Source organism: Lactuca serriola, chromosome 1, assembly GCF_051521515.1.
Source record: "Lactuca serriola cultivar US96UC23 chromosome 1, Lser_US96UC23_V15, whole genome shotgun sequence".
Classification (NCBI taxonomy): domain Eukaryota; kingdom Viridiplantae; phylum Streptophyta; class Magnoliopsida; order Asterales; family Asteraceae; genus Lactuca; species Lactuca serriola.
The window spans coordinates 3,329,364-3,342,800 of record NC_136408.1 but is presented as its reverse complement, the minus strand read 5'-3'; positions in this window follow the sequence as shown (position 1 = coordinate 3,342,800).

The window sequence follows — 13,437 nt, the reverse complement described above, 5'->3', positions numbered from 1 at the left end:
CAAGTGTCCAAAGCTCCAAAGGGACCTTCTCCCAAAAAGAGGAAACAACCGAAGGCTGCACAGTCCCCACAGCCAAAGAGAAGGAAGACCCAACAGAAGCGAAAGCTAGTTATTCCCTCCTCTTCAAGCGAATCTGAGGGTGGAAGTTCGGACTCTGAAGGATCTCAAGGAGATGAATCTCCTCAACGAGGCAACACACCACCTCGGTCCCCAATCCCAGAGATGGAACTTCATCAATCTCCAGTTCCTTCACCTCCACCTACTATTCCTATTTCCATTCCCACCATAAACCCCACTATTCCCACAACCTTTTTCCTTATCCCTCCACCCATCTTTACCACATCAACCGAAACACCACCAGTTACCGAAACCCCTCCAGTAACCGAACCACCCCAAACCGAAACCCATACTCAACCACCACCCAAATTTAACCCCCCACCTACTCAACCTCCAAATACACCAACCACAACACCCCCAGCTTCACCACCACCTCCATCTCCAGAAAACGCCTCCGATGGCGACAACCAATATCTTGGTGGTGATCACATGAACTTCGATTCGGTCTACTATAGTCCGTTTCAAGTTCAGAGTGACGAGGAGGATGATGCTCCAGTGACAAAGAAGCATCTCCGTGAGCTTAACGAGAAGGTTGATCTACTTCTCGCCTCCTCCACCAACCAACAGTCATCTCTTTCTGAAGCTGCCCTTCAGAAGATTGTTGACGCCTTTTCAAGGGCTCAACATGATTCGGTGGCCTCAGCAACTGCTGCAATCGATGCCTCCACCCGAGCCTGTGAGGCTGCGACCGAAAAAGTCGATAAACTATTCTCCGACGCTTCCATCCTGATGAAGTCCCTGCAGGAAAGCGCCGACGCCACTAAGACAACTCTGCAACCGATTGTTCAACAATTGGCCAAGTTTGTCTCAACGGAGCTGTCTTCGTTCGCTACACTCCGACAACATCTCAGCGACGACAACTCGGCACTTCGTGCCTCCATCGATGCCCGCCTGGCAAAGCTACAAGAGGATCTTGCAGCTGAGAATTCTCTGATGGACGTTTTGGCGAGCAAGACTACCGCCCTCAAGATCAAGAGCTCGCAACTTTCCAATTCCCAACAACAATTGGAAGCTCTTCGATCCGAAAGGGAGGTGATAAGGACGTGTGTTTCGGATGTCCACGCAGCGTTATCAAACATCCTGGAAGCACACGACCTCATCCTAAACCATTCGGTGAGGCGTACCCTCGCTGAAAAACTCTCTCCGGCCATGGACCTTCTGAGCAAAATTGAAGGCCTACCGAGTTTCGTGTCCATTCCGAAACAAGGGGGAGATGAGAAGAAGGGATCGAAACCACCTCCTTCCTCCAAAGCTACTCACACAACCGAACCACCTCCAACTGGTCATGCTTCGGGTTCGGGTGTGAAGAACAAGGGCAAAAACATAGCTGAGGGAGGAGATGAAGATGAAGATGAAGACAAGGAGACCATTGCTGACATGTTAAAAAGAAAGAATAGTCGCAATGCTGAAGACGATGCCAGTCGTGTGGCGCGAGAGGCTGAAGAAGCCGAACGCAAGCAAAAAGAAGCCCACGATCTCCTTGAGAGCCAAAAGATGCTCTTCCCTGCCTGGACCATGGAACGTTTGATAAAATAGGCCATAGAAACTCCAAGCATATTATGGCTCGAGCCGGTTATATCATTCGACTGCAACAACACTGTCGATTCGCAATTTGATATGCCGCTGACTCGAAAGGCGTTCATCTTCCACGCCTTCTCTAACATTTTTGAAGTCCTGCATCCGAACGATGAGCTTGATAGGGAGCTCATTGACTTCTACCTGGAGGCCGCTCGCCCTTAATATCTTACCTGGAGCGCCCAGAAGATAGTAAACGTTCGGGTGCTGAAGCCTTATGCCGTGGGGAGATTCACAAACGTCAAGTTCAAGCTCATTCGAGGATCTGCAAGAACTGCTCACATTATCTCCCTGGCGGATCTGCCCAATCTAAATCCTCATGATTGGATTGTCTTATACAATATCCTTTTGACTGATGAAACCGAATATGGTCCCATCATAGACCATGTCAAAAGGATGTTGGCCTGCTATATCATGGAGGTTGCCCTAATGGATCAGGAGGTCGCCACAGTTTTCAAAAAGAAACCGAAGATCACACCTGTGGGATCGGCCAGTGATCTAAATCAAATGCAAATGGGTAAGATTGATCCGAGGCGTAACTCAGTAATGTTCACCAGAGCCGAAGAACAGAAATGTCTCTTCGCTTTAGCTGACAAACACCTTTACACCACAGCTTGCTTGGAGCACGTCTTATCAATTATCAAGCGGTGTAAAGAGAATTCGGCTAATGACATCAAGTACTTCAATGATATGATCAATTGGTACATCCGGTTTAGACAGACCATCCTCTCCATAACCAAGTGTCTGTTTAACACCGTGAAGAAGAAGGTACCAGCTTCAGCTGCCGGCCCAAGTAAGAAGTAAAGGTCTCGCTCCAAATTGACGCAAAGGGGGAGATTGTTGGGCTGAAGTTTTATTTTGATGTTGCGTCTTTTGGGCTCGTTAGTTTAGCCATGTACACTCCGGTTTGCGCCTGTCCAACCGAGAGCCTTTTATGTATTGTATATAAGTTAATGCTTGCATGCATATTAGAAAAACAAGGAGATAGAGGTTTACGATTATAGAGATTTACGAATAGCGATTCATCTAGAGCACTGCAGGTTTCTTAATCGTTTTGTAACCTATCAATCCTCTACAGTTGATGTTCTTAATCGAGCTCTTCTGAGGATTTTGTTTTAATCATTCGACTCGTTTGATTCAATCTTGTCTTGTTCTTTTTATTGCGTTCTTACTGTTTTTATATTCATACACTTGTTCAAGATCTAATCGATCTTCATAGATTAAAAGTTATTTTAATCCCATCAGTTCCGTTAGGGTATGTAGGCTATAAAACCCTCTTTATTTTCTGAATAATAGATGCAACAATTTTGAGTCAATAAACAAGCCTTCTTCTTCTTCTTTTCTCACATAACACACAAAGATATATTTTAGTGATTGTTGCTGCAGTGAAGTGCATATAAAGGGCCTGATATTCCAACAGATGATGCCATCAAAATTCACCAAGAAGCTGAATTTGATAACAACAATGAAGCTATACATATTCTACACATGAAGCCCCTAATATACTATGCAAAAATCATTCATCCCAAATTCATTTTTTCTCTCTGTTTTTGTTTTTCGTCTATTTCTGATTAACATGCTCAACTCCTTGGCCTCGATCAACCCGTGTTTAGTTCGGCCATGATGGCATAAATCATCAATTCTTTATACTAGTTTGGTAGTTTCAAGTTATATTTGCTTTTGGATTCATTTGTATTTAGAGTTTTAGGTCTATTTTCGGTTCATTAAGATTCATTTTTTTGTTTGGATTTGGTAATCGGAAAATTGGTTGCCGAAATAAGTTAGTGGTAGGCGGCATCACCACCGGTGATGGTGGTGAAGTTAAAAGATTATTTAAATATTAAAAAAGAAAATAATGAAACCCACTCAAAATTAATTTACTAGCTTTTGAGAATTAATTTTCAAAACATTATGATTTGGTCAATACTTTTTAAATTACTATGTCTTTGTACAAAACTCCAAAATATTTAAGAATTTTGAATTTATAATAATGAATTATTATAATATAAATGTTTTTTATCTTTTATATTTAAACAAATAATTTAAATAAAGAAAAGAAACTAACGAGATTTAATTTTAGGATTTTGAAATTAAAAGGTAAGTTTATTAATGAAATTGATATTCATTTATTATTAAATTTATTGCAATTGTTTACATTCAAATATTATGTGAAATTTAATAAAATAGAAAAACTTATAAAATGACATGTAACGGCCCAATTTTCCAAATATTTTTTTTTCATTTTTAATTAATCAAAACATTCCCATAAAAGATGAAATATCAATGACATTTTTTTTCAAAATCACTAACATCAATGTTTTATTTCAAATATTAGAGAGTCCTCATATAAAATGTCGAAGAGTGCATGTCGCGCCATCAAACCTTGTCTTTGCCCTTAGGCTCTGAAGTACCTGAAATAAATCAACAAATTGTAAGCTAATGCTTAGTAAGTTCCCCAGAGCATACCCCACATAAACCACATAATCATATAATCCATATCAAAAGCATAAGTCATGCATATAAACATATAAGGATGCCCTAGACACCCTCCGGGGTCTTACTCCAGGATGTCATGGGCACCCCCACATGGTTTTACACCTATGTTCCATGGGCACCCCCAAATGGTCTTACAACCAAGTGTCATGGGCACCCCATGGTATTTACCTGGAATGCCATGGGCACCCCTAAATGGTCTTACAACCAAGTGTCAAGGGAAACCTCCATGGTCTTTCATACAAATATCACAACAACTAGCATACCACATAACATATAACAAACTAGCATACCACTTTGCATATAACCAACTAGTGTACCACATATCATAAAATGGGTCGGCCTTGGTGCCTTTGACCCATTGGTATGGTGCAGATACTCATCTCTGTCTGCTGAATCCGACAGCTGCTCTCCTAACATTCCGTGACCACCCATGCTAAACAATAATACCATTAACCCAAGGTTAGGGTTGAATATAATCCAATTAAAGAACCCAAGCCCCAAATCCTTTCACAGTGACCAAAAAGTCTCCCTTTGCTAATGGGACCTTAGTTCATGTCCAAAATCATTAATGGGCCTCATAGCCCAATAATGCCCAACTTTAGCAACCATGGATCAAATAAGATAAATTGGCCCTGTAACTCAAAACACGACTAAGCCCAATGATTGATTAAGGTCCAAAGGCTTACAATCCGAAAACGAGTCCAAGCCCATCTGAGCACGTACGCCCCGTGTACCACTCTTCTACACTTAGCATACTGTGTACACTACACTACGTCCAACGTACAAACATATTAAGCACTTCTTCCATTAAGTGCATAATAATTGATGTTCGAACGTCCAACCTTTAGATCTGAGTCCATTATGACGTCCTAAGGCATAAAGTTGGCAACTTTATGCCTTTGCATGTTTTATATGCTCCCAACAACCCATTAAGACCTTTCCAAGAGTCTTAATCCATGCATGAGATCAAAACACCCCTCAAGACTCCATTTTTATTAGGCCTGGCAATCGTGTCGTGTTCGGGTTGGCGTGTCGCGGATTGGCGGGTCAAAATATGCCAACCCAAACACGACCCATTTAAATATACAGGTCACGGGTTGGCAGGTTTGGAACATAAACCCATATATGACCCGCCAACCCATTTATTTATACGGGTTCACAGGTTGGCGGGTTCGTGGGTCAGATTTGGGTTCGTGGGTCAGATTCCTTAAATAAAATTGAAAATGAAACATGAATAAACTCTTGATGGTTGATGCAAACATATCCGAATTTTAGACACTTAAGTCTTAAACATCCAAATGAAAATTAAAAACATTCATAGAAATATGTTCAAACTAAACATTAATAGAAACATAGATAATTCAAGTACTAAAGTAATAGCCACAATTCCCATTTTTTCTCCCAAAAAACAAAGTTAATTCTCCAACACCATTTAGATACCTGGTTTCGATCATAGAGTAACAGATGGGAGAGTGTGATTGTGGGAGACCGGGAGACTGGAAGTTTGGAAGAGGGAGATACGCTCATACGCGATTTGATTTTGAGATTATTATTTTGGGCAAATAGGCAAAATGGTTACAGACATAGCCTTACAGGTTACGACTTAATGGTATATATTATATAATACTTATTAAATATTAATACTTGATAGTTGATACATGATAACATTTAAAAATAAAATAAATTTTTTATTAAAAATATAAACAGGTTGGCAGGTCAATCCATTTATTTTTGTGAAACCCATATATAACCCGTTTAATAAATGGGTTGGCGGGTTTGCGGGTCAGCGTGTTGGCGGGTTGAAAAACTCAACCGAAACCCATTTATTTCGTGTCGTGTCGCGGGTCGTGTCGAGAATTGTCAGCCCTAATTTTTATGCTAAGAATGGACCAAAGGACTTTGGATCTATCCTCCCCAAGCTCTGTAGTTGCTCAAACTCTCAAGAGGTGGTCCAAGAACACAAAAAGGGACTAAAGAGAAAACCCTAGCTCTAGGAATGAAAATGATGACCAAGGTGAAAGCTTTTTACCTCCTCAAGCTTCTTAGGCTACTCAAAATGTAAGATCCAAAACCTCTTCCTCGTTCAAGCTTTTCCTCCTCTTCCTTGTAGCTAACACACCAAATGGATGGAGTTTAAACACTCACAAGCTCACGAACACACTCTCTAACGATTTTAGGCTTTCAGGGATGTTGAGGGTGAAGGAGGCTGGTTAGGTTGAAGCTCAAATGAGATAAGGAGGCTTATATAGGTCTTAAGTCCGAAAATTAGGGTTTGAACCTTCGTCACGTACACCTCGTGTACACTTTGGTACACCCAACGTACATGCTAGCCCTCCGCGATCATCCATGCATGGTACACAAAGCGTACTCCTGAAGTACGCACAACGTACTTAAGGGAACATTATGTAATATTTATAATTTCAAGGGTTCCAAAGGTAATACCTGATTTGGAGTGTTACAACTCTCCCCACTTGAACTAGGCTTCATCCTCAAAGTCTGCAGATGCAAACAGATCGGGGTAATGCTCCCGCATCTCATCCTCTATTTCCCATGTCCATTCGGAGCCTCTTCAGTGCTGCCATTGCACCTTTACCAACTTCACCTCCTTGTTACGAAGAACCTTAGTCTTCCTGTCCAAAACCGGAACGGGTCTCTCAATGTAGTTCAGACTCTCATCAACCTGAATGCCGTCCAATGAAATAACTGCGGCCTCGTCAGTGACATACTTTCGAAGCTGAGACACATGGAAGGTGTTGTGAATCTGGCTAAGCTCGTCTGGCAGATCCAAACGGTAAGATACCTTGCCCACCCATGCAGAAACGTTGAACGGACCAATGTATCAGGGCCCTTACTTGCCCCTCTTCCGAAACCTGATGACCCCTTTCCATGGCGACACTTTCGGTAAAACAAAGTCCCCCACCTAAAACTCAAGATCCGATCGAAGCTGGTCAACATAGCTTTTCTGATGGCTCTGTGCGACTTGTAGTCGGTCACGTACCTGCTGAATCAAATCGGTGGTATTGAGCACCATCTTAGTGTTTCCCATAACTCGGTGTCCAACATCGCCCCAACAAACTGGGGTTCTGCACCTCCGACCATACAACATCTCAAACGGGGTCGGTCGATACTAGCATGATAACTATTGTTATATGAAAACTCTGCTAGTGGGAGGTATGTTTCCCAACACCCACCAAAGTCCAGTACGCATGCCTGAAGCATATCCTTTAGTGTCTGGATCATCCTCTCACTTGGCTGTAACAACCCAATTTTTCAAATATATATATTTTTTTCATTTTTAATTCACCAAAACATTACCATAAAGTATGACATAACAATGACAATTGTTTTCAAAATCCATAACATTAACATTTTATTTCGAATTTTAGAGTGTCCCATCAGATCAAATGTCGAAGAGTGCATGTTATGCCATCAATCCTTGCCCTTTCCCTTAGCCTTAGATGTACCTGAAACAAATCAACAAACTGTAAGCTAATGCTTAGTGAGTTCCCCAGAGCATACCCTATACAAGCCAAATAATCACATAATCCTTATTAGCTATAAAAGCTACATAAACCACATAAGCCATGCATACAACATATAGGGATGCCGTGGGCTCCCCCCAACGTCTTTATCCAGGATGCCATGGGCTCCTCACATGGTATTACACCTACGTGCCATGGACTCCCCCATGGTCTTTAATAGGAAAGCCATGGGCTCCCCACATGGTCTTACATCCAAGTGTCATGGGCTCCCCATGGTCTTTAATAGAAAAGCCATGGGCTTCCCACATGGTCTTACATCCAAGTGCCATGGGCTCCCCTATGGTCTTTAATAGGAAATCCATGGGCTTTCCACATGGTCTGACATCCAAGTGTCATAGGCTCTCCCATGGTCTTTCATACAAGTATACCACATATACAACTAGCATACCCCTAGCATATAACCAACTAACATGCCACATAACACTACATCAACTAGTGTACCACATTTCATAAAATGGGTCGACCTTGGTGCCTTAAACCCATTGGTATGGTAAGGAGACTCGCCTCAATGCACTGTAGCTGAATAAGTCCAAGCTCCGAGTGTCAGCTCTGCCAACTCCCTAATCATAAACAATTCCTTAGTATGCAACTCAACCCTTCAGATCCTTAAAAGTCCAACATGGTCAACCATGGTCAAAGTCAAAGCCAACGGTCAAGGTCAACAATCCATGTTGCCCAACTCGTCGAGTACATCTAGCAACTCCTCTAGTTCCTTCGGTGTTCATAAAACTGGGGAAAACCCTAGCCAACTCGCTGAGTTATCTCATCAACTCGTCGAGTTGCTTAGCATCCAGAAACAGGGAAACCCATCCCAACTCGTTGAGTCGTCAGGGAAACTTGTCGAGTTTCCCCTGTCTTCATGCATTCAGTCCTTTCCAGTCGAATCTAAAGCTCCATACAACATATCCTTAACCATAGAGACGTCTAGAAGGGTAAAGTTTCTAACTTTACCCCTAAAGACCATCTAATATGCCTTAAACTCAAAACCTAGCTTATTTCAGGAAGGTCTTGACTCATTAAGCTATTAAACCCTCATCCCATCGACCCAAAACACAGATCTAATGTCCAAGTGTGGACAAATCACCTAAAGTTTCTAACTTTACGTCCATGCATGCGTGAAATACTTTTCAAGATCCATTTTATCCTTCATTGTGGATATAATGCATGAATGGGGCATGGAGGCTATTAAAGTTTGCAACTTTAATCCTCTAGAGGTTTTATAGAGGCCAAATCTACACTCCTAACATATGGAAACCTCTTATCTTGGGATATCCAACCCAATGTTCTAAAACAGGCCCTAAACTACCAAAAGATGAGATCTAAAACACTACATGTCAAGGTTATGACTTTATACATTCAAAATGCAGCCCTTGATGTAGAGTTTCTGGATCCAAGATCACTTATCCAAGATTTCTACTTTTCTCTCCAAGAATTCCTTCAAAAATCAAACCATAATACTCAAAACTTCAAGGAATAAGAGGGGGAGGCGGTTCTAAGGTTTCTCTGAGTAAGGAAGCTGGTAAGGAGGCCAACCCTAATGGTTAAGTTCTTTAAATAGGGTAAACCCGGAAAATTAGGGTTTTCCTTTACAGTGCCTACTCGTCGAGTTGGGCCTTCCAACTCATCGAATAGACCCTGAGTCCCGCGTCCAATATTGATCTCTACACGTCGAGTTGGGCTCACCAGTTCGTCGAGTCCCAGTGCAAAATCCTAAAAACTTAAAAATAAATGATACCAGGAACAAGCATTACAAATCTCCCCCACTTGAATTAGATTTTTTCCTCGAAGTCCACTGATGTAAACAAATCCGGGTAGTGATCTTGCATATCCTCTTCCGGCTCCCATGTCCATTCAGAGCCTCTGCGGTGCTGTCATTGCACCTTCACTAACTTCACCTCCATATTCCAAAGAACCTTAGTCTTCTTATCCAAAATTGCAACGGGACTCTCAATGTAGTTCAAGCTCTCATCTATCTGAATGTCGTCCAAGGAAAAAAATTGCAGCCTCGTCTGTGACACACTTCTGAAGCTGAGACACATGGAAGGTGTTGTGTATATAGTTGGGCTCGTCTAGTAGATCCAAACGGTACGCCACCTTGCCCACCCGGGCTGAAATCTTGAACGGGCCAATATATCGGGGTCCTAACTTGCCCCTATTTCGGAGCCTGGTGACTCCCTTCCATGGCGACATTTTCAGTAAAACAAAGTCGCGCCACCTGGAACTCAAGGTCTGATTGACATCGATCAACATAGCTTTTCTGACGGCTCTGTGCGACTCGTAGCCGGTCGCGCACCTGCTAGTCAATTTGGTAGTCTTGAGCGCTACCTCGGTACTCCCCATGACTCAGTGTCCAACCTCACCCCAGCAAACAGGGGTCCTACACCTCCGACCATACAACATCTTAAATGGAGGTCGGTCGATACTAGCATGATAACTATTGTTATATGAAAACTCTGGTAGTGGGAGCTATGTATCCAACTTCCTCTGAAATCCAACACGCATGCCCGAACCATATCCTCGAGTGTTTGGATCATCCTCTCGCTCTGGCCATCTGTTTGGGGGTGATATGTAGTGTTGAAGTATAACTGTGTGCCCAGTTCCTCAGGGAACTTCCTCCAAAATCTAGAGTAAACCGAACATCCCGGTCCACAACCACTGGCACCGGCACCCCGTGCCTAACCACCACCTCTCGTACATAAATATCCGATAATTTCTTAGCGGAGATGCTCTTGGAGATCAGAATAAAGTGGGCACTCTTCTTCAATCTATCCATAATAACCCATATGGCATCCACACCCCTCGTCGTCCTTGGTAACTTCGTGATGAAGTCCATGGTGACCTCTTCCCACTTCCACATAAGAATTGGTAACGGTTGAACCTTGCCATGAGGCCGTTGATATTCGGCCTCCACCTTCGTGCAGGTCAAGAACTACTCCACAAACCAGGCAATCTCCTGTTTAATGCAGGGCCACCAGTACCTCAACCTCATATCTCCATACATTTTTGTAGCTCCCGGATGTATAGAGAAGTTGGACTTATGTGCCTCCTCCAATATCTTCTGTCTCACCCCCAGTCATTAGTACCTACATCGGGCCACATTGTGTCAAGAGTCCCCGACCATCCCATACAAACAAGGGAAACCGACCCCGAATCCGCTCTATCTTCCAGTTCTCTTTCTTCAAACCCTCCACTTGAGCCTTCTTGATCATATATAACAGTGGAGAGACCACCTTCATCCTCAAACAAACGTTCCTGATCGGAGAACCCGCCGCCTTGTGGCTCAAAGCATCGGTCACCATGTTGGCCTTCCCTATATGGTATATGTAACGCCCGTAGATCCAGGCTAGTCAATTTAGAGATAATAGATGTCGAAAACGAATTTTCGACAGAAGATTATTTAGAATGAAGAATCTTAACCAGTTTTTAGTATATGTTACAAAGTTTCCATACATATAAAAAACGCCGAAATCCGAGTTATAACGAAGAAGTTATGACCCGTCGAAGTTTCACGACGGTACCGGCATGGCGCAGGGAAGCATAAATAGTGAATTTATGATAGAGAGAGTTTTAGCCTTAGCGATATAAACGAAATCGTAGAGTATGTTAAACTAAGAACATCGATAAAAAGAACGCCCAAATCTGACTTCATATGAAGAAGTTATGATTTTTTGAAGTTTCGGATTAGCTGTGTACAGCCCGAAATTCGAATTTTAGATTGGTCGATTTTCAGCCAAAATAATCTAAACGATAAATGAAGATATCATTAATAGGAGTTAAACGATAAAAAGACAGTAAAAAACGGAGCTCGTATGCGAAAGTTATGGACGAAGCTTAGCCTCTACTTTTCGAGCACGGCAAATTCGATACAGTTTTGTAAATCCAAGATAGATTGAGATTTAGCCAACAAGGTCTAAATGAAAGTTGTATTACTCGTAAATACCAACGCATGGATATAAATAACGTCGGAAACGGAGCTCGTATGCGAAAGATATGGACGAAGCTTAGTCGCTAGTCTTCGAGCGCGATAAATTCGATACAGTTTTATAAATCCGAGATAGAATGAGAATTAGCCAACGGGGTCTAAATAAAAGTTGTAGTACTCGTAAATACCAACGCGTGGATATAAATAAAGTTGGAAACGGAGATCGTATGCGAGAGATATGGACGAAGCTTAGTCGCTACTCTTCGAGCGCGATAAATACGATACAGTTTTTGTAAATCCGAGATAGAAGGAGAATTAGCCGACGAGGTCTAAATGAAAGTTGTAGTCCTCGTAAATACCAACGCGTGGATATAAAGAACGTAGAAAACGGAGCTCGTACGCGGAAGATACGGACGAAACTTAGCGGCTACTTTACTATAAAATCCCTATAAATAAAGGGTGAACCCTTCATTATTTCTTCACACCATAAGCATTTCTTTCTCTCTCTAACTTCTCTCTAAGCTCCCTAAACCCCTCATGAGTCTAGGGAACCTACCTAGCACGAGAAGAAAGCCCCGGAGCGCCTGACGGCTCCGAGAAGAAAAGCTTTCGGCTCGGAAACGCTGCTCCAACGAAGCCCGGTTTTTAATAAAAACCCACTGTAAGTGAGCTACGCCTATACTATATTTAATATAGCTTTTATTTAATTATAGTAACATTGTTAGGACCTTAAAATAATTATTTGGGCTATTATTATGAGTTATATTGAGTGTTATTTAACGCTTATATAATAGTAATAATAGTTAGACTATTAATTAGTCTCGGCGAATAATAGACTAAACTCGACTTGTAATAATACTAGGTTTCGTCGAAGGAAATTATTTTTTTTAAAGAAGCGAAGCATTGTCTGAGTTCGGAATCACCACCGTTTCAAGTGAGTGCATAGTTACTTTCATCTTACACATAGATATGAAGTATTTTATATAAATTACGTGCTATGTGTGCATATTATCTGAATACTTGCTGTCTATGCTGGATGAACGATTTTATACATGTTTTAAATGATTTAAACTGTATATGTATTTTATATCTACGATAATGTTGGGGTAAAACATGGATAGATGTAATAGATGGAATATGAGAGGATGATGAGTTGAGAGGTGTTATACACCACGAGGTGAGGGTGAGAGGTGGACGATGTGAGAAGCCTTTTCCCAAACGATGGCCTCGTCATTCAGCAGAGTATGGATGACAACCACAGACTATTCTAGAAAGTCCAGTGGAACACTAGCAGGCTCGCAACCTGTAGGTGTTGTGAACGATGTGTTCACCCGGTGTACTCTAAACCTAGGTGATCATGCAGACTTGATGCCTAAACCCTGGTGATCATGCAGACTTGATGCCTAAACCCTGGTGATCATGCAGACTTGATACCTAAACCCTGTTGATCATGCATACTTGATGCCTAAACCCTCGTGATCATGCAGACTTGATACCTAAACCTTGGTGATCATGCAGACTTGATGCCTAAACCCTGGCGACTATGCAGACTTAGTGCCCATTGTGTAAACCGTGGCAACGATGGACTTTGTGCCGATTCCTTAGGATGATCCTTAGGAATGAATGAACGAGGAATAGTTTATTCTTAGGGTAGATCCTTAAGACTAAAGAAGATAATGGGGATGGGTAATTGGGTTGTTTGTTTGATTGTTTAAACATAATAATTATATTATTGTGGGTTGAAAACCCTATGTACTCACCAGGTTTCCCAACCTGACCCACTCA